General features: G+C 41.1%; 1 protein-coding gene across 8 annotated transcripts in view; it reads right to left on the bottom strand.

Annotated features, from left to right (window-relative positions):
- LOC139748739 (ERI1 exoribonuclease 2-like) overlaps positions 1-27,919 on the bottom strand; it is a 362,528-nt gene that overhangs the window by 138,649 nt on the left and 195,960 nt on the right. The gene's annotated exons all lie outside the window — the stretch shown is intronic.

Here is a 27,919-nt window from a genome sequence, read left to right as displayed (position 1 = left end):
GACGTGTCGTACAAGGCGACTAAAGGGGAGGGTAGAGGGGGGCTAGAAACCCTCCCCTCCTTGTATTTTAACTTTCTGAAAGGGGAAACAAAAGAAGGAGTCACACGGGGAGTGCTCATCCTCCTCGAAGGCTCTGACTAGGGTGTCTAAATGTGTGTGGACGTAACCAAGATGAGAAAAATGGAGAGATAGGTAATAGGTTTGAGGAAAGGAACCTGGATATTTTGGCTCTGAGTGAAACGTCGCTCAAGTGTAAAGGGGAAGAGTGGTAGGGAATGTCTTGGGAGTAAAGCCAGGAGTTAGTGAGAGGACAAGAGTAAGGCAAGGAGTAGCACTGCTCCTGAAACAGGAGTGGTGGGAGTATGTGATAGAGTGTAAGAAAGTAAACTCTGGATTGATATGGGTAAAACTGAAAGTTGATGGAGAGAGATGGATGATTATTGGTGCATATGCACCTGGGCATGAGAAGAAATATCATGAGAGGCAAGTATTTTGGGAACAGTTGAATGAGTGTGTTAGTGGTTTTGATGCACGAGACCGGGTTATAGTGATAGGTGGTTTCAATGCAAAGGTGAGTAATGTGGCAGTTGAGGGAATAATTGGTATCCATGGGGTGTTCAGTGTTGTAAATGGAAATGGTGAAGGGCTTGTAGATTTGTGTGCTGAAAAAGGACTGGTGATTGGGAATACCTAGTTTAAAAAGAGAAATATACATCAGTATACGTATGTAAGTAGGAGAGATGGCCAGAGAGCGTTACTGAATTACGTGTTAATTGATAGGCGCGCGAAAGAGAGACTTTTTGATGTTAATGTGCTGAGAGGTGCAAATGGACGGATGTCTGATCATTATCTTCTAGAGGCGAAGGTGAAGACTTGTAGAGGTTTTCAGAAAAGAAGAGAGAATGTTGGGGTGAAGAGAGTGGTGAGAGTAAGTGAGCTTGAGAAGGACACTTGTGTGAGGAAGTACCAGGAGAGACTGAGTACAGAATGGAAAAAGGTGAAAACAAAGGAGGTAAGGGGAATTGGGGAGGAATGGGATGTATTTAGGGAAACAGTGATGGCTTGCGCAAAAGATGCTTGTGGCATGGAAAGCGTGGGAGGTGGGCTGATTAGGAAGGCTAGTGAGTGGTGGGATGTAAGAGAAGAGAGAGGCATTTGGCCGATTTTCTTCCCTATCCCCGGGGATAGGGAGAAAGAATACTTCCCACGCATTCCCCACGTGTCGTAGAAGTCGTCTAAAGGGGACTGGAGCGGGGTGTTAGAAACCCTCCTCTCTTGTATTTTAACTTTCTAAAAGGTGAAACAGAAGGAGGAGTCACGCGGGGAGTGCTCATCCTCCTCGAAGGCTCAGATTGGGGTGTCTAAGTGTGTGTGGATGTAACCAAGATGAGAAAAATGGAGAGATAGGTAGTATGTTTGAGGAAAGTAACCTGGATCTTTTGGCTCTGAGTGAAACGAAGCTCAAGGGTAAAGGGGAAAAGTGGTTTAGGAATGTCTTGGGAGTAAAGTCAGGGGTTATTGAGAGGACAAGAGCAAGGCAAGGAGTAGCCCTACTCCTGAAACAAGAGTGGTGGGAGTAAGTGTAGAGTGTAAAAAAGTAAACTCTCGATTGATATGGGTAAAACTGAAAGTTAATGGAGAGAGAGATGGGTGATTATTGGTGCATATGCACCTGGGCATGAGAAGAAAGATCATGAGATGCAAGTGTTTTAGGAGCAGCTAAATGAGTGTGTTAGTAGTTTTGAAGCACGAGACAGGGCTATAGTGCTGGGTGATTTGAATGCAAAGGTGAGTAATGTGGCAGTTATGGGAATAATTGGTATACATGGGATGTACAGTGTTGTAAATGGAAATGGTGAACAGCTTGTAGATTTATGTGCTGAAAAAGGACTGGTGATTGCGAATACCTGTTTTAAAAAAAGAGAGATATACATAAGTATACGTATGTAAGGAGAGATGGCCAAAGAGCGTTATTGGACTACGCGTTAATTGACAGACACGCGAAAGGGAAACTTTTGTATGTTAATGTGCTGAGAGGTGCAAATGGAGGGATGTCTGATAATTATCTTGTGGAGGCGAAGGTGAAGATTTGTAGAGGTTTTCAGAAAAGAAGAGTGAATGTTGGGGTGAAAAGAGTGGTGAGAGTAAGTGAGCTTGGGAAAGAGACTTGTGTCAGGAAGTACGAGGAGAGACTGGAAAATAGTACAGAATGGAAAAAGGTGAGAATAAAAGAGGTAAGGGGAGTGGGGGAGGAATAGGATGTATTTAGGGAAGCAGTGATGGCTTGTGCAAAAGATGCTTGTTGCATGAGAAGCGTGGGAGGTGGGCAGATTAGAAAGGGTAGTGAGTGGTGGGATGAAGAAATAAGATTATTAGTGAAAGAGAAGAGAGAGCCATTTGGACGATTTTTGCAGGGAAATAATGCAAAGTAGTGGGAGATTTATAAATGAGAGAGGTAGGAGGTCAAGAGAAAGGTGCAAGAGGTGAAAAAGAGGGAAAATGAGAGTTGGGGTGAGAGAGTATCATTAAATATTAGGTAGAATAAAAAGATATTTTGGAAGGAGATAAATAAAGTGCGTAAGACAAGGGGACAAATGGGAACTTCAGTGAAGGGGGCTAATGGAGAGGTGATAACAAGTAGTGGGGATGTGGGAAGGAGATGGAGTGAGTATTTTGAAGGTTTGTTCAATATGTTTGATGATAGAGTGGTAGATATAGGGTGTTTTGGTCGAGGTGGTGTGCAAAGTGAGAGGGTTAGGGAGATGATTTGGTAAACATAGAAGAGATAGTAAAAGCTTTGCGGAAGATGAAAGCCGGCAAGGCACTGGGTTTGGATGGTACTGCAGTGAAACCTGTTAAAAAAAAAAGGGGGTGACTGTATTGTTGACTGGTTGGTAAGGTGATTTAATATATGTATGATTCATGGTGAGGTGCCTAAGGATTGGCGGAATGCTTGCATTGTGCCATAGTACAAAGGCAAAGGGGACAAAGGTGAGTGCTCAAATTACAGAGGTATAAGTTTGTTGAGTATTTCTGGGAAATCATATGGGAGGATATTGATTGAGAGGGCTAAGATTGGGGAAGAGCAGTGTGGTTTCAGGAGTGTTTGAGGATGTATGGACAATGTGTTTGCTTTGAAAAATGTATATCAGAAATACTTAGAAAAGCAAATGGTTTTGTATGTAGCATTTATGGATCTGGAGAAGACATATGATAGAGTTGATAGAGATGCTCTGTGGAAGGTATTAAGAATATATGATGTGGGAGGTAAGTTGTTAGAAGCAGTGAAAAGTTTTTATGGAGGATGTAAGCCATGTGTACGTGTAGCAAGAGAGGAAAGTGATTGGTTCTTAGTGAATATAGGTTTGCGGCAGGGGTGTGTGATGTCTCCATGGTTGCTTAATTTGTTAATGGATGGGATTGTTAGGGAGGTTAATGCAAGAGCTTTGGAAAGAGCTACAAGTATGCAGTCTGTTGTCGATGACAGAGCTTGGGAAATAAGTTGTTGTTCGCTGATGATACGGCGCTCGTGGCTGATTCATGTGAGAAACTGCAGAAGCCGGTGACTAAGTTTGGTAAAGTGTGTAAAAGAAAGTTGAGAGTAAATGTGAATAAGAGCAAGTTTATAAGATTAAGTACGGTTGAGGGTCAAGTCAATTGGGAGGTAAGTTTGAATGGAGAAAAATTGGAGGAAGTGAAGTGTTTTAGATATCTAGGAGTGCATTTGGCAGCGGGTGGAACCATGGAAGCGGAAGTGAATCATAGGGTATGGGAGGGGGCGAAAATTCTGGAAGCAATGAAGAATGTGTGGAAGTCGAGAAAATTATCTAGAAAAGCAAAAACGTGTATGTTTGATGAAATAGTGGCTCCAACAATGTTGTGTGGTTGCGAGGCGTGGACTATGGATTGAGTTGTGTGCAGGAGGGTGGATGTTCTGGAAATGAGATGTTTAAGGACAATATGTGGTGTGAGGTAGTTTCATCGAGTAAGTAATATAAGGGTAAGAGAGATGAGTGGTAATAAAAAGAGTATGGTTGAGAGAGCAGAAGAGGGTGCTTTGAAATGGTTTGGTCACATGGAGAGAATGAGTGAGGAAAGATTGACCAAAAGGATATATGTGTCAGAGGTGGAGGGAAAGAGGAGAAGTGAGAGATCAAATTGGAGGTGGAAAGATGGAGTGAAAAAGATTTTGAGTGATCAGGGCCTGAACATGCAGGAGGGTGAAAGGCGTGCAAGGAAGAGAGTGAATTGGAAAGATGTGGTATACCGGGGTCGACGTGCTGTCAATGGATTGAACAAGGGCATGTGAAGCGTCTGGGGTAAACCATGGAAAGTTCTGTATGGCCTGGATGTGGAAAGGGAGCTGTGGTTTCGGTGCATTATTACATGACAGCTAGACACTGAGTGTGAACGAATGGGACCTTCGTTATCTTCTTAGCACTACCTCGTGCACATGAGGAGGAGGGGCTGTTATTTCATGTGGGTCGGGGTGGCGATGGAATGAATAAAGGCAAACACCATGACTTATGTACATGTGTATATATGTACATGTGTGAGTGTGTATATATATATATATATATATATGTATACGTTGAGATGTATAGGTATGTATATTTGCGTGTGTGGACGTGTATATATATACGTGTGTATGTGGGTGGGTTGGGCCATTCCTTGGGCTACCTCGCAAACGCGGGAGACAGCGACAAAGCAAAAAAAAATATATATATATATATATTTATATATATATCCCTGGGGATAGGGGATTAAGAATACTTCCCACGTATTCCCTGCGTGTCGTAGAAGGCGACTAAAAGGGGAGGGAGCGGGGGGCTGGAAATCCTCCCCTCTCGGGTTTTTTTTTTTTTTTTTTTTTTTCAAAAGAAGGAACAGAGAATTGGGCCAGGTGAGGGTATTCCCTCAAAGGCCCAGTCCTCTGTTCTTAACGCTACCTCGCTAATGCGGGAAATGGCGAATAGTTTGAAAGAAAAGAAGATATATATATATATATGTATATATATATATATATATATATATATATATATATTTGCTTTGTCGCTGTCTCCCGCGTTTGTGAGGTAGCGCAAGGAAACAGACGAAAGAAATGGCCCAACCCACCCCCATACACATGTATATACATACGTCCACACACGCATACATACCTACACATCTTTCCTTGGTTTACCCCAGACGCTGCACATGCCCTGATTCAATCCACTGACAGCACGTTAACCCCGGTATACCACATCGATCCAGTTCACTCTATTCCTTGCCCTCCTTTCATCCTCCTGCATGTTCAGGCCCCGATCACACAAAATCTTTTTCACTCCATCTTTCCACCTCCAATTTGGTCTCCCACTTCTCCTTGTTCCCTCCACCTCCGACACATATATCCTCTTGGTCAATCTTTCCTCACTCATTCTCTCCATGTTCCCAAACCCTTTCAAAACACCCTCTTCTGCTCTCTCAACCACGCTCTTTTTATTTCCACACATCTCTCTTATCCTTACGTTACTTACTCGATCATAACACCTCACACCACACATTGCCCTCAAACATCTCATTTCCAGCACATCCACCCTCTTCCGCACAACTATATCTATAGCCCACGCCTCGCAACCATATAACATTGTTGGAACCACTATTCCTTCAAACATACCCATTTTTGCTTTCCGAGATAATGTTCTCGACTTCCACACATTCTTCAAGGCTCCCAGGATTTTCGCCCCCTCCCCCACCCTATGATCCACTTCCGCTTCCATGGTTCCATCCGCTGCCAGATCCACTCCCACATATCTAAAACACTTTACTTCCTCCAGTTTTTCTCCATTCAAACTTACCTCCCAATTGTATTGACCCTCAACCCTACTGTACCTAATAACCTTGCTCTTATTCACATTTACTCTTAACTTTCTTCTTTCACATATATATATATATATATATATATATATATATATATATATATATATATATATATATATATATATATATATATATATTATATATATATATATATATTCATATATATATTCATATATATATTCATATATGCATACATATAAATATATATATATATATATATATATATATATATATATATATATATATATATATATATATATATATATATATATATATATATATATATATATATATATATATGTATATATATATATATGTATATATATATATATATATATATATATATATATATATATATATATATATATATATATATATATATATATATATATATATATATACGTGTCGTAGGAGGCGACTAAAAGGGATGGGAGCGGGGGGCTGCAAACCCTCCCCTCCCTGAATTTTTACTTTCTAAAAGGGGAAACAGAAGAAGGAGTCACGCGGGGAGTGCTCATCCTCCTCGAAGGCTCAGACTGGGGTGTCTAAATGTGTGTGGATGTAACCAAGATAAGAAAAAAGTAGAGATAGGTAGTATGTTTGAGGAAAGGAACCTGGATATTTTGGCTCTGAGTGAAACGAAGCTCAACGGTAAAGGGGAAGAGTGGTTTGGGAATGTCTTGGGAGTAAAGTCAGGGGTTTGTGAGAGGACAAGAGCAAGGCAAGGAGTAGCACTACTCCTGAAACAGGAGTGGTGGGAGTATGTGATAGAGTGTAAGAAAGTAAAGTCTAGATTGATATGGGTAAAACTGAAAGTGGGTGGAGAGAGATGGGTGATTATTGGTGCATATGCACCTGTGCATGAGAAGAAAGCTCATGAGAAACAAGTGTTTTGGGAGCAGATGAGTGAGTGTGTTAGTACTTTTGGTGCCCGACACCAGGTTATAGTGATGGGTGATTTGAATGCAAAGGTAAGTAATGTGGAAGGTGAGGGAATAATTGGTGTACATGGGGTGTTCATTGTTGTAAATGGAAATGGTGAAGAGCTTGTAGATTCATGTGCTGAAAAAGGACTTGTGATTGGGATACCTGGTTTAAAAAGAGAGAAATTCATAAGTATACGTATGTAAGTACGAAAGATGGCCAGAGAGCATTATTAGATTACGTGTTAATTGATAGTTGCGCGAAAGAGAGACTTTTGGATGTTAGTGTGGTGAGAGGTGCAACTAGAGCGATGTCTGATCATTATCTTGTGGAGGCGAAGGTGAAGAATTGAAGAAGTTTTCAGAAAAGAAGAGAGAATGTTAGGGTGAAGAGAGTGGTGAGAGTAGGTGAGCTTGGGAAGGAGACTTGTGTGAGGAAGTACCAGGAGAGAATGAGTACAGAATGGAAAAAGGTGAGAACAAATGGCATACGGGAGTGGGGGAGGAATGGGATGTATTTAGGGAAACAGTGATAGCTTGCGCAAAAGATGCTTGTGGCAAGAGAAGCGTGGGAGGAGGGCAGATTAGAAAGAGTAGTGAGTGGTGGGATGAAGAGGTAAGATTGTTATAGAAAGAGAAGAGAAAGGCATTTGGACGAATTTTGCGGGGAAATAATCCAAATGACTGGGAGATGTATAAAAGAAATAGGTAGGAGGTCAAAAGAAAGGTGCAAGAGGTGAAAAAGAGAGCAAATGAGAGTTGGGGTGAGAGAGTATCATTAAATTTTAGGGATAATAAAAAGATGTTTTGGAAGGAGGTAAATATTGTGCCTGAGACAAGGGAATCAATGGGAACTTCAGTGAAGGGGGCTAATGGGGAGGTGATTACAAGCAATGAGATGTGAGAAGGAGATGGAGTGAGTATTTTGAAGGTTTGTTCAATGTGTTTGATGATAGAGTGGCAGATATAGGGTATTTTGGTCGAGGTGGTGTGCAAAGTGAGAGGGTTAGGCAGAATGATTTGGTAAAAGAGAAGAGGTAGTAAAAGCTTTGCGGAAGATGAAAGCCGGCAAGGCAACGGGTTGGATGGTATTGCAGTGGAATCTATTAAAAAAGGGGGTGATTGTATTGTTGACTGGTTGGTAAAGTTATTTCATGCATGTGTGACTCATGGAGAGGTGCCTGAGGATTGGCGGAATCCTTGCATAGTGCCATTGTACAAAGGCAAAGGGGATAAAAGTGACTGCTCAAATTACAGAGGCTGAGTATTCCTGGGAAATTATATGGAAGGGTATTGATTGAGAGGGTGAAGGCATATACATAGCATCAGATTGGGGAAGAGCAGTGTGGTTTCAGAAGTGGTAGAGGATGTGTGGATCAGGTGTTTGCTTTGAAGAATGCATGTGGAAATACTTAGAAAAGCAAATTGATTTGTATGTAGCATTTATGGAACTAGAGAAGGCATATGATAGAGTTGATAGAGATGCTCTGTGGAAGGTATTAAGAATATATGGTGTGGGAGGCAAGTTGTTAAAAGCAATGAAGAGTTTGTATCGAGGATGTAAGGCATGTGTGCATGTAGGAAAAGAGGTAAGTGATTGGTTCTCAGTGAATGTAGGTTTACGGCAGGGTGTGTGATGTCTCCATAGTAGTTTATTTTGTTTATGGATGGGGTTGTTAGTGAGGTGAATGCAAAAGTTTTGGAAAGAGGGGCAAGTATGCAGTCTGTTGTGGATGAGAGAGCTTGGGAAGTGAGTCAGTTGTTGTTCACTGATGATACAGCGTTGGTGGCTAGTTCATGTGAGACACTGCAGAAGCTGGTGACTGAGTTTGGTAAAGCGTGTGAAAGAAGAAAGCTGAGAGTAGATATGAATAGGAGCAAGGTTATTAGGTACAGTACGGTTGAGGGACAAGTCAATTGGGAGGTAAGTTTGAATGGAGAAAAACTGGAGGAAGTGAAGCGTTTTAGATATCTGGGAGTAGATTTGGCAGCGGATGGAACCATGGAAGCGGAAGTGAATCATAGGGTGGGGGAGTGGTGAAATTTCTGGGAGCGTTGAAGAATGTGTGGAAGTCGAGAACATTATCTCGGAAAGCAAAAATGGGTATCCTTGAAGAAATAGTGGTTCCAACAATGTTATATGGTTGCGAGGCGTGGGCTATAGATATAGTTGTGCGGAAGAGGGTGGATGTGCTGGAAATGAGATGTTTGAGGGCAATGTGTGGTGTGAGGTGTTATGATCGAGTAAGTAATAATAGGATAAGAGAGATGTGTGGTAATAAAAAGAGTGTGGTTGAGAGAGCAGAGGAGGGTGTTTTGAAATGGTTTTGGCACATGGAGAGAATGAGTGAGGAAAGATTGACCAAGAGGATATATGTGTCAGAGGTGGAGGGAATGAGGAGAAGTGGGAGAACAAACTGGAGGTGGAAAGATGGAGTGAAAAAGATTTTGATGATCGGGGCCTGAATATGCAGGAGGGTGAAAGGCTTGCAAGGAATAGAGTGAATTAGAACGATGTGGTATACCGGAGTCGATGTGCTTTTAGATATCTGGGAGTGGATCTGGCAGCGGATGGAACCATGAAAGCGGAAGTGGATCATAGGGTGGGGAAGGGGGCGAAAATTCTGGGAGCCTTGAAGAATGTGTGGAAGTCGAGAACATTATCTCGGAAAGCAAATATGGGTATGTTTGAAGGAATAGTGGTTCCAACAATGTTGTATGGTTGCGAGGCGTGGGCTATGGATAGAGTTGTGCGCAGGAGGATGGATGTGCTGGAAATGAGATGTTTGAGGACAATGTGTGGTGTGAGGTGGTTTGATCGAGTAAGTAACGTAAGGGTAAGAGAGATGTGTGGAAATAAAAAGAGCGTGGTTGAGAGAGCAGAAGAGGGTGTTTTGAAATGGTTTGGGCACATGGAGAGAATGAGTGAGGAACGATTGACCAAGAGGATATATTTGTCGGAGGTGGAGGGAACGAGGAGAAGTGGGAGACCAAATTGGAGGTGGAAAGATGGAGTAAAAAAGGTTTTGTTTGATCGGGGCCTGAACATGCAGGAGGGTGAAAGGAGGGCAAGACTAGAGTGAATTGGATCGATGTGGTATACCGGGGTTGACGTGCTGTCAATGGATTGAATCAGGGCATGTGAAGCGTCTGGGGTAAACCATGGAAAGCTGTGTAGGTATGTATATTTGGAGACGATGAAAGCCGGCAAGGCAGCGGGTTTGGATGGTATTGCGGTGGAACCTGTTAGAAAAAAAAAAGGGATGACTGTATTGTTGACTGGTTGGTAAGGTTATTTAATGTATGTATCACTCATTGTGAGGTGCCTGAGGATTGGCAGAATGCTTGCATAGTGCCATTGTACAAAGGCAAAGGGGGGTAAAGGTGAGTGCTCAAATTACAGAGGTATAAGTTTGTTGAGTATTCCTGGGAAATTGTATGGGAGAGTATTGACTGAGAGGGTGAAGGCATGTACAGAGCATCAGACTGGGGAAGAGTAGTGTGGTTTCAGAAGTGGTAGAGGATGTGTGGATCAGGTGTTTGCTTTGAAGAATGTATGAGAGAAATACTTAGAAAAGCAAATGGATTTGTATGTAGCATTTATGGATCTGGAGAAGGCATATGATAGAGTTGATAGAAATGCTCTGTGGAAGGTATTAAGAATATATGGTTTGGACGGCAAGTTGTTAGAAGCAGTGAAAAGGAGGGTGTTTCTATCGAGGATGTAAGGCATGTGTACGAGTATGAGGAGAAGAAAGTGATTGGTTCTCAGTGAATGTTGGTTTGCGGCAGGGGTGCGTGATGTCTCAATGGTTGTTTAATTTGTTTATGGATGGGGGTTTTAGGGAGGAGAATGAAAGAGTTTTGGAGAGAGGGGCAAGTATGCAATCTGTTGTGGATGAGAGAGCTTGGGAAGTGAGTCAGTTGTTGTTCGCTGATGACACAGCGCTAGTGGCTGCTGGCTGATTCGGGTGAGAAACTGCAGAAGCTGGTGACTGAGTTTGGTAAAGTGTGTGAAAGAAGAAAGATGAGAGTAAATGTGAATTAAAACAAGGTTATTGGGTACAGTAGGGTTGAGGGACAAGTTAATTGGGAGGTAAGTTTAAATGGAGAAAAACTGGTGGAAGTGAAGTGTTTTAGGTATCTGGGAGTGAATTTGGTAGCGAATGGAACCATGGAAGCGGAAGTGAATCATAGGGTGGGGAAGGGGACGAAAGTTCTGAAAGCGCTGAAATATGTGTGGAAGTCGAGAACATTATCTCGGAAACCAAAAATGGGTATGTTTGAAGGATTAGTGGTTCCAACAATGATATATGGTTGCGAGGCGTGGGCTATAGATAGAGTTGTGCGGAGGAGGGTGGATGTGCTGGAAATGAGATGTTTGAGTAGAATATGTGGTGTGAGGTGTTTTGATCGAGCAAGTAAAGAAAGGGTAAGAGATATGTGTGGTAATAAAAAGAGTGTGGTTGATAGAACAGAGGAGGGTGTTTTGAAATGGTTTGGTCACATGGAGAGAATGAGTGAGGAAAGATTGACATAGAGGATATATGTGTCAGAGGTGGAGGGAACGAGAAGTAGGAGACCAAATTGGAGGTCATATAATAGAGTAAAAAAGATTCTTAGTGATCGGGGCCTGCACATGCAGGGGGGTCAAAGGCACGCAAGGAATAGAATGAATTGGAACGACGTGGTATACCGAGGTCGACGTGCCGTCAATGGACTGAACCAGGGCATGTGAAGCGTCTGGGGTAAACCATGGAAATTTCTGTGGGGCCTTTATGTGGAAAGGGATCTGGAGTTTCAGTGCATTATACATGACAGCTAGAGACTGAGTGTGAACGAATGTGGCCTTTGTTGTCTTTTCCTAGCGCTACCTCGCGCGCATGCGGGGAAGGGGGTTGTCATTTCATGTGACGGGGTGGCGACGGGAATGAATAAGAGCAGACAAAATTAATTATGTACATGTGTATATATGTATATGTCTGTGTGTGTGCATATATTTGTATACGTTGAGATGTATAGGTACGTATATGTGCGTGTGTGGACGTGTATGTATATGCATGTGTATGTGGGTGGGTTGGGCCATTCCTCCGTCTGTTTCCTTGCGCTACCTCGCAAACGCGGGAGATAGCGACAAAGTATGATAAATAAATTTATAGATGTATATCATTTTTCAGATACCCAACCGCCATCTCCCGCGTTACCGAGGTAGCGCAAGGAAACAGACGGAGGAATGGCCCAACCCACCCACATACACATGCATATACATACACGTCCACACACACACATATACATACTTGTACATTTCAACGTATTCATACATATACGCACACAGACATATACGTGTATACACATGTACATATTCATACTTGCTGCTTTCATCCATTCTCGTCGCCACCCTGCTACACACGATATATCATCCTCTCTCTCTCTCTCTCTCTCTCTCTCTCTCTCTCTCTCTCTCTCTCTCTCTCTCTCTCTCTCTCTCTCTCTCTCTCTCTCTCTCTCTCTCTCTCCTTCCAGTGAGGCAGCACCAGGAACAGGCAAAAAGGGCCACATTCGGTCACACGCAGTCTCTAGGCTGTCATGTGTTATGCACCGAAACCACAGCTCTCTTTCCACACCTTGGCCCAACAGACCTGTCCATGGTTTTACCCCAGACGCTTCACATGCTCTTGTTCAATCACTGACAGCACTTCGACCCCTGTATACCACATCGTTCCAATTCACTCTATTCCTTGCACACCTTTTACCCTCCTGTATGTTCAGGCCCCGATCGCTCAAAATCTTTTTCACTACATCCTTCCACTTCCGCTTCTTGTTCCCTCCACCTCTGACACTTATATCCTCTTCGTAAATCTTTCCTCACTCATTCTTTCCATGTGTCCAAACCATTTCAACACAAACTCTTCTGCTCTCTCAACCATACTTTTTTTTTTGCCACACATCTCTCTTGCCCTTTCATTACTTAATCAAACCATCTCCCACCACATATTGTCCTCAAATATTTCATTTCAAACACACCCACCCTCCTCCGCACAACCTTATCTATAGCCCGTGCCTCGCAACCATATAACATTGTTGGAACCACTATTCCTTCAAACATACCTTTTTTTGCTCTCCGAGATAACGTTCTCTCCTTCCACACATTTTTCAACGCTCCCAGAAACTTCGCCCCCTCCCCCACCCTGTGCGTGACTCACTTCCGCTTCCATGGTTCCACATCCGCGTCCAAGTACTTGCCACTCCCAGATATCTAAAGTACTTCACTTCCTCCAGTTTTTCTCCATTCAAACTTACCTCCGAATTAACTTGTCCCTCAACCCTACCGAACCTAATAACCTTGTTCTTATTCATATTTACTCTCAACTTTCATTGTCAGATTTCTTAAGTTGGCAAAGAATTCAATCTATAACGTATAATCCAAACCTCCCTTGATACTAAGAATCTTTAGGTCTCTCTGCTGATGATCATTCTATAATACTTTCGAGTTTCATTAAATGCGTTGATGTAAAATTAGTCTCTGCAATAACAATGCTTGAAAGGATATCTCAATGAAAATCTCACCAGGTAATTCTACGGGCTATGTTTACACAATATTTTGTATAACTTGTAATTATTTTATGTTAGGCAGACTGGAAAGGATCTTTGTGTTAGAATTAAGCAATATGAATGTATCATAAGAACAGGACAAGAATCAAAAGCTTTGTTTACGTTAAAAGTTATGACCATTGCAATGACTAGAGTAATGCCAATTCAGTCATGAATTGGCATTACCACGAATTACTCTTACCACGAGAAAGATCACAAACTCTTGTATTGTCAAGTACGCAAAGAATTCTAGCATTAGAATTAGTGAACGTCTGTACAAATTGGAAGCTTTATTGTAAATACAAATTCATAAACAATATCCGTTCCTCTTCACATAATTCAGTTTTATGACAGGCATGTTGTATGACTGGAACACCAACCTAAAGAACACAATGGTGTCTTAGCTACGTCTCTTTCTTGTATATCAACTGACCATTCCACGTGTTTTATTTCATTGACAACGTGATCATTGAACAAAACTGCACATGGGAAGTTATCATGTTTCACTTTACAGTTCCTTTTTTTTCATATACTAGATCAAGTGCACCTTTCTAAAGATTATACCTACACATTAGAAGAAACTTACGTTCGAATATTTCTGTAACATGTTGAAAGGGAACGGAATAGTCTTCAAACGAAACTGAACTGAAATCTAACAATGTTACCGAAATAGTGATTGGACTATGAACACAAACCCTGCCATTTTGAAGAACATGTCCAATAAACAACTTGACAAAGATTCTTTGTGTTGAGTAGGCTACGGATTAAGTTTTGTTTCCTCTAACAAAGAATTCTGTTAAATGTGTTGATATTGCAAGATTATTTGTAATTTCGAAAAATGCAGTAATTTATATAATGATGAAGGTAACATTTGTAAAGGTTTAGAGTTTTCCAGTTTCTCAAAACCAGTGGTTCCTAATTATCCAAAAGTTAAAAAAATGCTCGTAGCAATTTCAAAAAAGATAATGATATACATATTTCTAAAGCAGATGAGGCTACCACGGTTGTGAATATGGAGAAAGGTAATTGTCTATTAAAAATGAATGATCTATGTGATGATACGAAAGCCTTTCTTAAACTCGGCAAAATGCAGTTAAATCTCTTTTCAATAAAGAACTGAATTTGTTTTTGAAAGGTAATGATAACCTCGTCAAAAGAGTTTTGTATTGTCCCCTGAAATGACATAAATGTATGGATTATCAAAACACATAAGCTAAACATTCCAGAAAGACCTATAATGAGATCAGTGGACTATAAAGCATAAGATTATCAAAATGGTTAGTGTCTTAATTAAGACGACCAGTGGGTAAGATATCAAATTCTAATATCATGAACAATGTAGATTTAGTTAACAAGCTTAATAATATCCATGTTGATTTTGATTTCAAACTGGTAAGTTTTGATGTTTCGCACTTGCTCACAAAAGTTCTAGTCGATGTCCTCTTAGAATACTTGGTTGATTTCTTGGAAAATACAGATTCACCGGTTTAGAATTCTATTTTCACTGAATTGATGAAATTATGTATGAAAAACTTCGTATTTCAATTTCATGGAGAATACTATAATCGGAAATAAAGTAGTGAGATAGGTAACCCTCTTTCACCAGTATTGAGTAATCTTTATATGGAATTCTTTCAAGCAAATTACCAAGGAATATCTTACTTTCTAAGGCAATTTGGTTCAGGTAAGTAGATGATGTTCTTGGTGTTTGGCCAACAAACAAAAATTTCTCCATTAACAATCTAGTACCTTCTAACAATTTACTGAAAAAGTGAGAATAACTGTGTTACCATTATTGGACTTTATGACCTATAAGGATGGAAACATGTTTAAGCTTAGCATATACAGAAAACCCACGAATTTTTCTTCATATATTCATTATTAGTCAGCTGAACATGACATAAATCATCATCACTCCAGTCGATGTTCCGTAAGGAATATATTGGTAATGAGTTTGAGAAATTATTCTTTTGTATCCAAGGTTAAGTATCTCACATCTTTCATTGAGAAATTCTTTGATTTGGCAAAGATATCTTTTATAGAGTTAAACCCAAACTCCCCTTGATAATATGAAACTCTTTGTTCTCCCTTTCAGTGATAATTCTTTAAAAAAGATCCCAGGTTGATTAAATTATTTAATTCTTGTAACGATCTTTATGTTAAAGTTATGCAACATAGATATAGTATAAGAACAAAACAAGAATCAAATGCTGTATTTAAGCATCTTAAAGATTATGACCACCGTATTGATTGGAGTACCACAATTCAGTCATTAACTTCAACTCCTTTTACCACGAGAAATATCATTGAACCATCTATTATTGAATACATTAAGAATCATTGATTTAAGGAAAGTACATACAATTTGTAAACAATTCCCGTTTATTTCCATATAATTTCATTCTAATTATAGACTGGTTGCCAGAGGGGATCACACCAGCCGGAATACCACCGTCCGGTGGCGCTTATTTGCCACTGGCGTCTTAGCTACGTCTCAACCTTGTATATCAAGCGCCTGTTCTACCCCTTCTATCTCATCCCTTTATCTCACCTGACGATATGAGCATTACACGTAAGTGCACTTCGGAACTTACTTCTTCCTTTTCTTATGGATTTTTGCATATACCAGATCACACACAACACTGTGATGTTTTGCAACATGCATACCACACAGTTCTTCCACTACATTTCTACAAACTCAAATGGGTACCCCTTCATTACTGCTTACTCCAGCACGTTAATCAAGGCCCATAAACTGAAGTTACAATTTGAATTCCCTAAGAAATGCTTCAATGAACAAATAATTCCAATATCTATCCTACATCAACGGTTATTGCTATGTGGTCGATCATTTGATGATTTTCAAAATTGTAATTTGAAGAAACGCATTGAAATAGATTGAAAAATGATGTGGCCTTTGTCATTTCAGGAGAGAAAGAATGCTCCTTTCAAATGGGTATACCTACATAATGGAAGAACCGTATGTTGGACTATTCTTCATAGGAACTTGAATTGGAAGCTGAGCTATCTCATGGAAAACAATGATTGGACTATGAACACAAACGTTTCCTTTGTGATGAACATGTTCAATAAACAACTGGGCAAGGATTCTTTGTGTCGCTTAAGTTATGGATTAAGTTTTATTTCCTCTAACTAAGAAGTTAAGTGTGTTGATACTGCAAGATCATTCTGTAATTTTTAAATGTACAGTAAACTATGTATTGTTGAAGGTAAAATTTGTGAAGGTTTAGTGCATGCCAGTTTGTCAAAAGCAGTCGTTCCAAAGTGTCCAGAAAGGTTCATCAGTGCTATCTACAGTTTGAAATAGAAATGCTAGATGTACATATTATTAAAGCAGATAAGGCTAACGCAGTTGTGATTATGGGAAAAAGCAATCATTTATCAAAAATGAATTATTTTTTCATGTGATGGCACAACATACTTTAAAGTAAGTAGAAATCCACTACAAGCAGTTAATTCTCAATTTAATGAATAACTGAATTTCTTGTCGAAATGTAATGATTCTTTCATCAAAAGAATTTCATCTGTCTCCCCTTCACTGTCATATACGAACACACTGATCAAAACACATAAGCCAAACTTTTCATCAAGAGCCATGGTGAATTAAGTGGGATTCATTACATATAGATTATCAAAATAGTTATTTTCTTATTAAGCCCACTAATGGGTAAGACGTCAAATCTTAATGTCATTAACAATGTAGGATTAGTTAACAAGCTTAACAGTATCCATGTTGATTTTATTTCAAACTAGCAAGTTTTGATATTTTGTCCTTGTTTCCAAAGTTCCAGTTGATGACCTCTTAGAACATTTAGTTGATGTCTTCAGTAATTTTGATTCACCTGTTTCAAATTTTTTTTATTGAATTGGGAAAATTATGTTTATACTGGGAATATTTATACTTATTCATTTAATATACTTTGTCGCTGTCTCCCGCATTTGCGAGGTAGCGCAAGGAAACAGACCAAAGAATGCCCCAACCCACCCACATACACATGTATATACGTACACATCCAGACACGCACACATACATACCTATACATCTTAACGTATACATATATATACATACACACACAGACATATACATGTATACACATGTACATAATTCATACTGTCTGCCCTTATTCATTCTCGTCGCTACCCCGCTACACATGAAATGAAAACCACCTTCCCCGCATGTGCGCAAGGTAGCGCTAAGAATAGACAACAAAGGCCACATTCGTTCACACTCAGTTAATAGCTTTCATGTATAATGCACCGAAACCACACCTCCCTTTCCACATCAGGCAACACAAAACTTCCCATTGTTTACCCCAGATGCTTCACATGCACTGGTTCAATCCATTCACAGCACGTCGACCCCGGTATACCAAATCGTTCCAATTCACTCTATTCCTTGCACGCCTTTCACCCTCCTGCATGTTAAGGCCTCGATCACTCAAAATCTTTTTCACTCCATCTTTCCACTTCCAATTTGGTCTCCCACTTCTCGTCCCCTCCACCTCTGACACATATATCCTCTTGGTCAATCTTTCCTCACTCATTCTCTCCATGTGACCAAACCATATCAAGACATCCTCTTCTGCTCTATCAACCACACTCTTTTTATTACCACATATCTCTCTTACCCTTTCATTACGTACTCGATCAAACCACCTCACACCACATATTGTCTTCAAACATCTCATTTCCAGCACATTCACCCTCCTCCGCACAACTCTATCTATAGCCCACGCCTCGCAACCGTAAAACATTGTTGGAACCACTATTCCGTCAGACATGCCCATTTTTGCTTTCCATGATAACGTTCTCGACTTCCACACAATTTTCAACGCTTCCAGAACTTCCGCCCCCTCCCCCACCCTATGATTCACTTCCGCTTCCATGATTCCACCCGCTGCCAGATCCACTCCCAGATATCTAAAACACTTTACTTCCTCCAGTTTTTCTCCATTCAAAATTTCCTCCCAATTGACTTGTCCCTCAACCCTACTGTACCTAATATCCTTGCTCTTATTCACATTTACTCTCAGCTTTCTTCTTTCACACATTTTACCAAACTCAGTCACCAGCTTCTGCAGTTTCTCACCCGAATCAGCCACCAGCGATGTATCATCAGCGAACAACAACTGACTCACTTCCCAAGCTCTCTCATCCGCAACAGACAGCATACTTGCTCCTCTTTCCAAAACTCTTGCATTTACCTCCCTAACAACCGCATCCATAAACAAATTAAACAACCATGGAGACATCACACACCCCTGCCGCAAACCTACATTCACTGAGAACCAATCACTTTCCTCTCTTCCTACATGTACACATGCCTTAAATCCTCGATAAAAACTTTTCACTGCTTCTAACAACGTACCTCCCACACCATATATTCTTAATACCTTTCAAAGAGCATCTCTATCAACTCTATCATATGCTTTCTCCAGATCCATAAATGCTACATACATATCCATTTGCTTTTCTAATCATTTCTCGCATACATTTTTCTAAGCAAACACCTGATCCACACATCCTCTACCACTTCTGAAACCACACTGCTCTTCCCCAGTCTGATGCTCTGTGCATGCCTTCACCCTCTCAATCAATACCCTCCCATATAATTTACCAGGAATACTCAACCAACTTATACCTCTGTAATTGGAGCACTCACTCTTATCACCTTTGCCTTTACACAATGGCACTATACAAGCATGCCACCTATCCTTAGGCACCTCACCATGAGTCATACATACATTAAATAACCTTACCAACCAGTCAACAATACAGTCACCCCCTTTTTTAATAAATTCCACTGCAATACCATCCAAACCCACTGTCTTGCCGGCTTTCATCTTCCGCAAAGCTTTTACTACCTCTTCTCTGTTTATTGAATCATTTTCCCTAACCCTCTCACTTTGCGCACCACCTCGACCACAACACCTTATATCTGCCGCTCTATCATCAAACACATTCAACAAACCTTCAAAATACTCACTACATCTCCTTCTCACATCACCACTACTTGTTATCACCTCCCCATTAGCCCCCTTCACCGATGTTCCCATTTGTTCCCTTGTCTTACGCACTTTATTTACCTCCTTCCAAAACATCTTTTTATTCTCCCTAAAATCTAATGATACTCTCTCACCCCAACTCTCATTTGCCCTCTTTTTCGCCTCTTGCACCATTCTCTTGACCTCCTGCCTCTTTCTTTTATACCTCTCCCACTCATTTGCATTATTTCCCTGCAAAAATCGTCCAAATGACTCTCTCTTCTCTTTCACTAACAATCTTACTTCTTCATCCCACCACTCACTACCCTTTCTAATCTGCCCACCTCCCATGCTTCTCATGTCACAAGCATCTTTTGCACAAGCCATCACTGCTTCTCTAAATACATCCCATTCCTCCCCCACTCCCCGTACGTCCTTTGTTCTCACCTTTTTCCATTCTGTACTCAGTCTCTCCTACTACTTCCTCACACAAGTCTCCTTCCCAAGCTCACTTACTCTCACCACTCTCTTCACCCCAACATTTTCTCTCCTTTTCTGAAAACCTCTACAAATCTTCATCTTCGCTTCCACAAAATAATGATCAGATATCCCTCCAGTTGCACCTCATAGCACATTAACATCCAAAAGTCTCTCTTTCGCGCGCCTATCAATTAACACGTAATCCAATAACGCTCTCTGGTCATCTCTCCTACATACGTATACTTATGTATATCTCTCTTTTTAAACCAGGTATTCCCAATCACAAGTCCTATTTCAGCAAATAAATCTACAAGCTCTTCACCATTTCCATTTACAACACTGAACACCCAATGTACACCATTTATTCCCTCAACTGCCACATTACTCACCTTTGCATTCAAATCACCCATCACTATAACCCGGTCTCGTGCATCAAAACTACTAACACACTCACTCAGCTGCTCTCAAAACACTTGCCTCTCATGATCTTTCTTCTCATGCCTAGGTGCATATGCACCAATAATCACCCATCTCTCTCCATCCACTTTCAGTTTTACCCATATCAATCTAAAGTTTACTTTCTTACACTCTATCACATACTCCTACCACTCGTGTTTCAGGAGTACTGCTACTCCTTCCCTTGCTCTTGTCCTCTCACTAACCCCTGACTTTACTCCCAAGACGTTCCCAAACCACTCTTCCCCTTTACCGTTGAGCTTCGTTTCACTCAGAGCAAAAACATCCAGGTTTCTTTCCTCAAACATACTACCTACCTCTCCTTTTTTCTCATCTTGATTACATCCACACACATTTAGACACCCCACTCTGAGCCTTCGAGGAGGATGAGCACTCCCCGCGTGACTCCTTCTTCTGTTTCCCCTTTTAGAAAGTTAAAATACAAGGAGGGGAGGGTTTCTAGCCCCCCGCTCCCGTCCCCTTTTGTCGCCTTCTACGCCACGTGGGAATGCGTGGGAAGTATTCTTTCTCCCCTATCCCCAGGGATATTATGCTAAGAAAAGTGGTATTGTGATGAGTAACCTCTTTCACCAGCATTAAATAATCTTTACATGGAAATTTTTAAAACAAAATTACTAAGTGATATCTTACCTTGTAAGGCAATTTGGTTTAGGCTATATCTATTTATATTTCATTTATTTATCATACTTTGTCGCTGTCTCCAGCGTTAGCGAGGTAGCGCAAGGAAACAGATGAAAGAATGGCCCAACCTGCCCACATACACATGTATATACATACACGTCCACACACGCACATATACATACCTGTACATTTCAACGTATACATACATATACATGCACAGACATATACATATATACACATACATAATCATACTTACTGCCTTCATTCATTCCCGTCACCACCCCGCCACACATGAAATGACAACTCCCTCCCCCCACATCCGCTCGAGCTAGCGCTAGGAAAAGACAACAAAGGCCACATTCGTTCACACTCAAGTCTCTAGCTGTCATGTGTAATGCACCGAAACCACAGCTCCCTTTCCACATCCAGGCATAACAAAACTTTCCATGGTTTACCCCAGACGCTTCACATGCCCTGGTTCAATCCATTCAAAGCACGTCGACCCCGGTATACCGCATCGTTTCAATTCACTCTTTTCCTTGCACGCCTTTCACCCTCCTGCATGTTTAGGCCCCGATCGCTCAAAAATTTTTTCACTCCATCTCTCCACCTCCAGTTTGGTCTCCCACTTCTCGTTCCCTCCACCTCTGACACATATATCCTCCTTGTCAATCTTTCCTCACTCATTTTCTCAATGTGACCAAACCATTTCAATACACCCTCTTCTGCTCTCTCAACCACACTCTTTTTATTACCACACATCTCTCTTACTCTTCTATTACTTACTCGATCGAACCACCTCACACCACATATAGTCCTCAAACATCTCATTTCCAACAAATCCACCCTCCTCCGGACAAGTCTATCCATAGCCTACGCCTCGCAACCATATAACATTGTTATATTCCTTCAAACATACCCATTTTCGCTTTCCGAGATAATGTTCTCGACTTCCACACATTTTTCAGCGCTCCCAGAACTTTCGCCCCCTCCTCCACCCTGTGACTCGCTTCTGCTTCCATGGTTCCATTCGCTGCTATCCTTCAGTTTTTCTCCATTCAAACTTACCTCCCAATCGACTTGTTCCTCAACCCTACTGTACCTAATAACCTTGCTCTTATTCACATTTACTCTCAGCTTTCTTCTTTCACACTTTAACAAACTCAGTCACCACCTTCTGCAGTTTCTCACCCGAATCAGCCACTAGCGCTGTATCATCAGCGAACAACAACTGACTCACTTCCCAAGCCCTCTCATCCACAACAGACTGCATACTTGCCCCTGTCTCCAAAACTCTTGCATTCACCTCCCTAGAAACCCCATCCATAAACAAATCAAACAACCATGGAGACATCACGCACCCCTGCCGGAAACCAACATTCACTGGGAACCAATCACTTTCCTCTCTTCCTGCTCGTACACATGCCTTACATCCTCGATAAAAACTTTTTCACTGCTTCTAGCAACTTTCCTCCCACACCATATATTCTTTAGGTTTAGGTATGTGGATGATATTATTAGCGTTTGGCCAACAAACGAAAATCTACAAACATTTCCCGCTTTGCTTAACAAATTAGCACCTTTTATCAACTTTACTGCAGAATTGAAATATTTTTGTATGTTTCCAATTTTGAATTGCATGATCCATAAGGACAGAAACTTGTTTACGTATAGAATATACAGAAAACCCACCAATGTTTGTTTATATATTCATTATTCCTCTGCTCAACATGACAGAGTTGAATTATCATCATCATTCCCGTCAATGTTAGTCAAGTCATTACGTATATGCAGTCTCGAATTTATTGATGCGTTGTATACGATACATTCTATTGGATCCATGTTAAAGTATCCTAAATCTTTCATTGTTAGATTCCTGAAGTTGGCAAAGAATTAGATTTATAAGGTATAGTCTAAACATCCCCTTGATACTAAGAATCTTCTAGTTCTCCCTGTTTGTGAATATCATATCATACTTCCTAGGTTGCTTAAATCCTTTAATGTAAATGAAGCCTTCTGCAATAAGGTCATGTTCTGTATGTTTGTTGTTGTTGGGTTTAACTGCCAGCAACATATAAGTAAGGTAATTAGGCCTGCAATCCTGTTTGATTTTTGATTGCATAAAGTCCCTACATGATTGTATCAATACCTATAAGTCCTTTCTAGTCCTATAGGGGAAAAAATGGAAGAAAAGTTGGTAAGTGGATATTGTGTCAACGTGGCATCAAACACCACCCAGTCGGCATAACATCCTTCACCATAGCATGAAACATATATAAATCATGACATACTAACACGGCAACTCGTCAGCTGGACACCATAACGGAACCAGCTCAAGCCGAACCACCCCCGATACAAGCCAACAGCATAGTGAACAAATTGCGTCACACCCTGAAACCAGCTCCGGCACAGAGTTGAACCAACGAACCACCTTATATCATCTTGATTATTTCCGTTTCCCTCAGAAAGATAATCTTATTTGTTGATTATGTTGACATTATCACCAAGGAGATTGTATGTGGTTAAGTTTGTTTTCTTTTTCTTGAAAAACTTTGTCAGAACCTTCCTCTTTTCATTGTACTTTGTACATTGTATGAGAAGGTGGTGTATTGTTAAACTGGTTCAGCAAGTTTCACATCTTGGTGGAAAGTTTGGGTTAATATAGGGTTGTGGGTGGGTGCTGTATGTGCAGTTGAGGCGTAGATGGGCTAGCATGACTTCCACTCTAATGTTCCTCCTGTACGAGGTTGTCCGGTCCGCTACTTATGGTTTGTATTTCTTTGTGATGGTCAGGCTGGTCCACTGACTTTGCCACAGAAGAAAAATTGAATTCTTCTCCAAGGAAAGGCAGGATCCCAGCTCCCGAGGGATCGGGACGACCTCCTCGATTTCTGAGGTCGACTTAGCCCACCGGTCTGCCTGTTCATTGTTGCCGTAAATGTTACAGTGACTCACCAGCCACCCATATCAATGACTCACCAGCCACCCATATCAAGATGATATCTTTATTACATGAAATTAAGTTTAATAATAATATTGCCCTGTAATTCACAGGACTGTAAATTCAGAGCCTATTTCTTGAAAAGCAGAAAGAGAATCTGAAAAAAAATAGTTTTATTGTGATTTGAATTTATTATATAGTCGATGAACAGCAAAAAATTCAGCGCAAAATACTTGCACCCACACATTCATCCGTCGTGGAGCCATCATTGTAGAAGTGAACATAAGTGATCGACGAAGACCTGATGAAAACGCTGGTGTACCTCGCTCTCCGATGTATTGGCCTTTTAGGCTGGAAGCCAGCTCGTCTTAATGTTGGTTTTTGAATCCTCCCAGAGAGGTAAGACATTTTTAACCAGCGATTCCACCTCACTCACTTTAATACCGGAGTTCTCACTGAGGAAGTGTATCCCGACGGCCAGATGCCGACTCCTCTGCTGACGATCTGTAAACATTCCAGAATGAGGCGACAGGCAGTTATATTGTTCCTTCTGGTCATCAAAATACCGCTTTGCCACGACAGGGTCTCGCGTCTTAGTCGGAGAGGAGGTACATAGGCCTCAACTTCCAATCGTGGAACTCTGGTACAGGTTAGGGCTCCATGACATATTCGCAGACATTTGTTCTGTACCACATCCAACCTCCTCATGGTATACTCGCTCGCCCGAAGCATGCACCTGAGAGCCATAGTCCACTTTAGATCTAATCACGGACTTATAAATCATTAATAAAGATTTTCTGTCGGCTCCCCAGAAGGAACCTGATAGACATTCAAGAAAATTTAATCTTTTACTGCAGTTTATTACTAAATAATCGACACGACTTTTCTAGTTAAGTCTTTCATCAAAATTTAAGCCTAAGAATCTTACAGTATTTCGAAATGGGATCGGGTAGTTGGCTGACGTTAAAAGCGAATTCGGGATACTAATTTTTCGGGTGAAGACAACCGCGATACTTTTGTTGGGTGAGAACCTAAATCCCCACTGTAGCGCCTAACGATGAACTAAATCAAGCGCAGCTTGAACCCGCTAAGCCGAAAATTGTGCACAATGCGAAGATGTGCCATAGCGCACAATCATCAGCAACAAAAATGAGTATTTAAGATCTCGCGGGACGGATGCTGGAGACAGAATATCATTAGCATAATATCAAATAATGTTGGGCTAAAAACGCTGCCTTGCGGCATCCCATTCTCTTGGACGAATGTATCCGAAGTGAGATTAAGTGCTGTAAGTTTCACAGCATACGTTCAATAATTTTTAAAGATTTTCATAGACATAGGTAAATAACCTCTTAAACGAAAAGCATAAAGTTCACTCTAAATTCCATTTTGCCATGTCATGTCGAACGATTCTTCTAAAACTGAAGATACTGCGACCAAAAATCGCACTCTACTAAATTACTCAAAGATAGAATGTTCTAGGTGTATTAAATGATCCAATGTGCCTCTGTTACGACGGAAATCACACTGTTGATTCGATTCTAACAAAAAAGTAGCCTTTTGTTAACCATTCTCTCCATGACCTTACAAATGCAGCTCGTGCGCGCAATAGGTCGAAACGAATTTACATTCGTGAGGCGTCGGGAGCCCTTTGGGATGGGGATGACGTGAGCAAAGTGCCATGAGTTTGGAAACTTTCGAGACGTCCAAATCTCATTGTACAATGTTAACAACTTAGTCAGGTTTGCCTAACTAAGGTGCTGGATCATCCCGTAAGTGATCCCGCTGGTTCCCGGGCTCGAACCTTTACAGGATTTCAGGGCAAGTAAGCAGTTGTTTCATTGTAAATGTTTTGTTATAATCAAAAGTATCTTCTGTGGCAAAGTCCGGTATTTGCAGCTCGTCCTGGCACTTGTGGTGTAGGAAGCGTGGGTCGTAATTGGCCCAACTGCTTGTTTCTGAGAGAAATATACATAAGTATACGTATGTAAGTAGGAGAGATGGCCAGAGAGTGTTATTGGATTGTGTTAATTGATAGGTGCGTGAAAGAGAGACTTTTGGATGTTACTATGTTGAGAGGTGCAACTGGAGGGATGTCTGATCATTATCTTCAGGAGGCGAAGGTGAAGATTTGTAGAGGTTTTCAGAAAAGAAGAGAGAATGCTGGGATGAAGAGAGTGGTGAGAGTAAGTGAGCTTGGGAAGGAGACTTGTGTGAGGAAGTACCAGGAGAGACTGAGTACAGAATGGAAAAAGGTGAGAGCAAAGAACGTAAGGGGAGTGGGGGAGGAATGGGATGTATTTAGGGAAGCAGTGATGGATTGCGCAAAAGATGCTTGTGGCATGAGAAGCGTGGGAGGTGGGCAGCTTAGAAAGGGTAGTGAGTGGTGGGATGAAGAAGTAAGATTATTAGTGGAAGAGAAGAGAGAGGCATTTGGACGATTTTTGCAGGGAAATAGTGCAAATGTCTGAGAAATGTATAAAAGAAAGAGGCAGGAGGTCAAGAGAAAGGTGCAAGGGTGAAGAAGAGGGCAAATGAAAGATGGGGTGAGAGAGTTTCATTAGATTTTAGGGAGGATAAAAAATCTTTTGGAAGGAGGTAAACAAAGTGCGCAAGACAAGAGAACAAATGGGAACATCGGTGAATGGGGCTGACGGGAAGGCAGTAACAAGTGGTGGTTATGCGAGGAGATGGAGTGAGTATTTTAAAGGCTTGTTGAATTTTTTATATGATAGAGTGGCAGATATAGGGTGTTTTGGTCGAGGTGGTGTGCGAAGTGAGAGGGTTAGGGAGAATGATTTGGTAAACAAAGAAGAGGTAGTAAAAGCTTTGCGGAAGATGAAAGCCGGCAAGGCAGCGGGTTTGGATTGTATTGCAGTGGAATTTATTGAAAATGGTGGTGGCTGTGTTGTTGACTGGTTGATAAGGATATTTGATGTATGTATTACTTATGGTGAGGTGCCTGAGGATTGGCGGAATGCATGCACAGTGCTATTGTACAAAGGCAAAGGGGGTAAAGATGAGTGCTCAAATTACAGAGGTATAAGTTTGTTGAGTATTCCTGGGAAATCATATGGGAGGATATTGAGTGAGAGGGTGAAAGCATGTACAGACATTCAGGTTGGGGAAGAGCAATGTGGTTTCAGAAGTGGTAGTGGATGTGTGGATCACGTGTTTGCTTTGAAGAATGTATTTGAGAAATACTTAGAAAAACAAATGGATTTGCATGTAGCATTTGGCTCTGGAGAAGGCAAATCATTCTCCCTAACCCTCTCACTTCGCACACCACCTCGACCAAAACACCCTATCTCTGCCACTCTATCATCTAAGATATTCAACAAGCCTTCAAAATACTCACTACATCTCCTTGTCGTATCATCACCACTTGTTATTACCTTCCCGTCAGCCCCTTTCACCGATGTTCCCATTTGTTCTCTTGTCTTACGCACTTTGTTACCTCCTTCCAAAAGATCTATTTATCCTCCCAAAAATTTAATGAAACTCTCTCACCCCAACTCTCATTTGCCCTCTTCTTCACCTCTTGCACCTTTCTCTTGACCTCCTGCCTCTTTCTTTTATACATCTCCCACTCATTTGTATTATTTCCCTGCAAAAATCGTCCAAATGCCTCTCTCTTCTCTTTCACTAATACTCTTACTTCTTCATCCCATCACTCACTACCCTTTCTAAGCTGCCCACCTCCCACGCTTCTCATGCCACAAGCATCTTTTGCGCAAGCCATCACTGCTTCCCTAAATACATCCCATTCCTCCCTACTCCCCTTACGTCCTTTGCTCTCACCTTTTTCCATTCTGTACTCAGACTCTCCTGGTACTTCCTCACACAAGTCCCCTTCCCAAGATCACTTACTCTCACCACTCTCTTCACCCCAATATTCTCTCTTCTTTTCTGAAAACCTCTACAAATCTTCACCTTACCCTCCTCAAGATAATGATCAGACATCCCTCCAGTTGCACCTCTCAGCATATCAACATCCAAAAGTCTCTCTTTCACGCACCTAC

The sequence above is a fragment of the Panulirus ornatus genome, chromosome 1 (assembly GCF_036320965.1).
Source record: "Panulirus ornatus isolate Po-2019 chromosome 1, ASM3632096v1, whole genome shotgun sequence".
NCBI lineage: Eukaryota > Metazoa > Arthropoda > Malacostraca > Decapoda > Palinuridae > Panulirus > Panulirus ornatus.
Note: the sequence above shows the minus strand (reverse complement) of the source record. Positions and strands in the feature narration are given on the sequence as shown.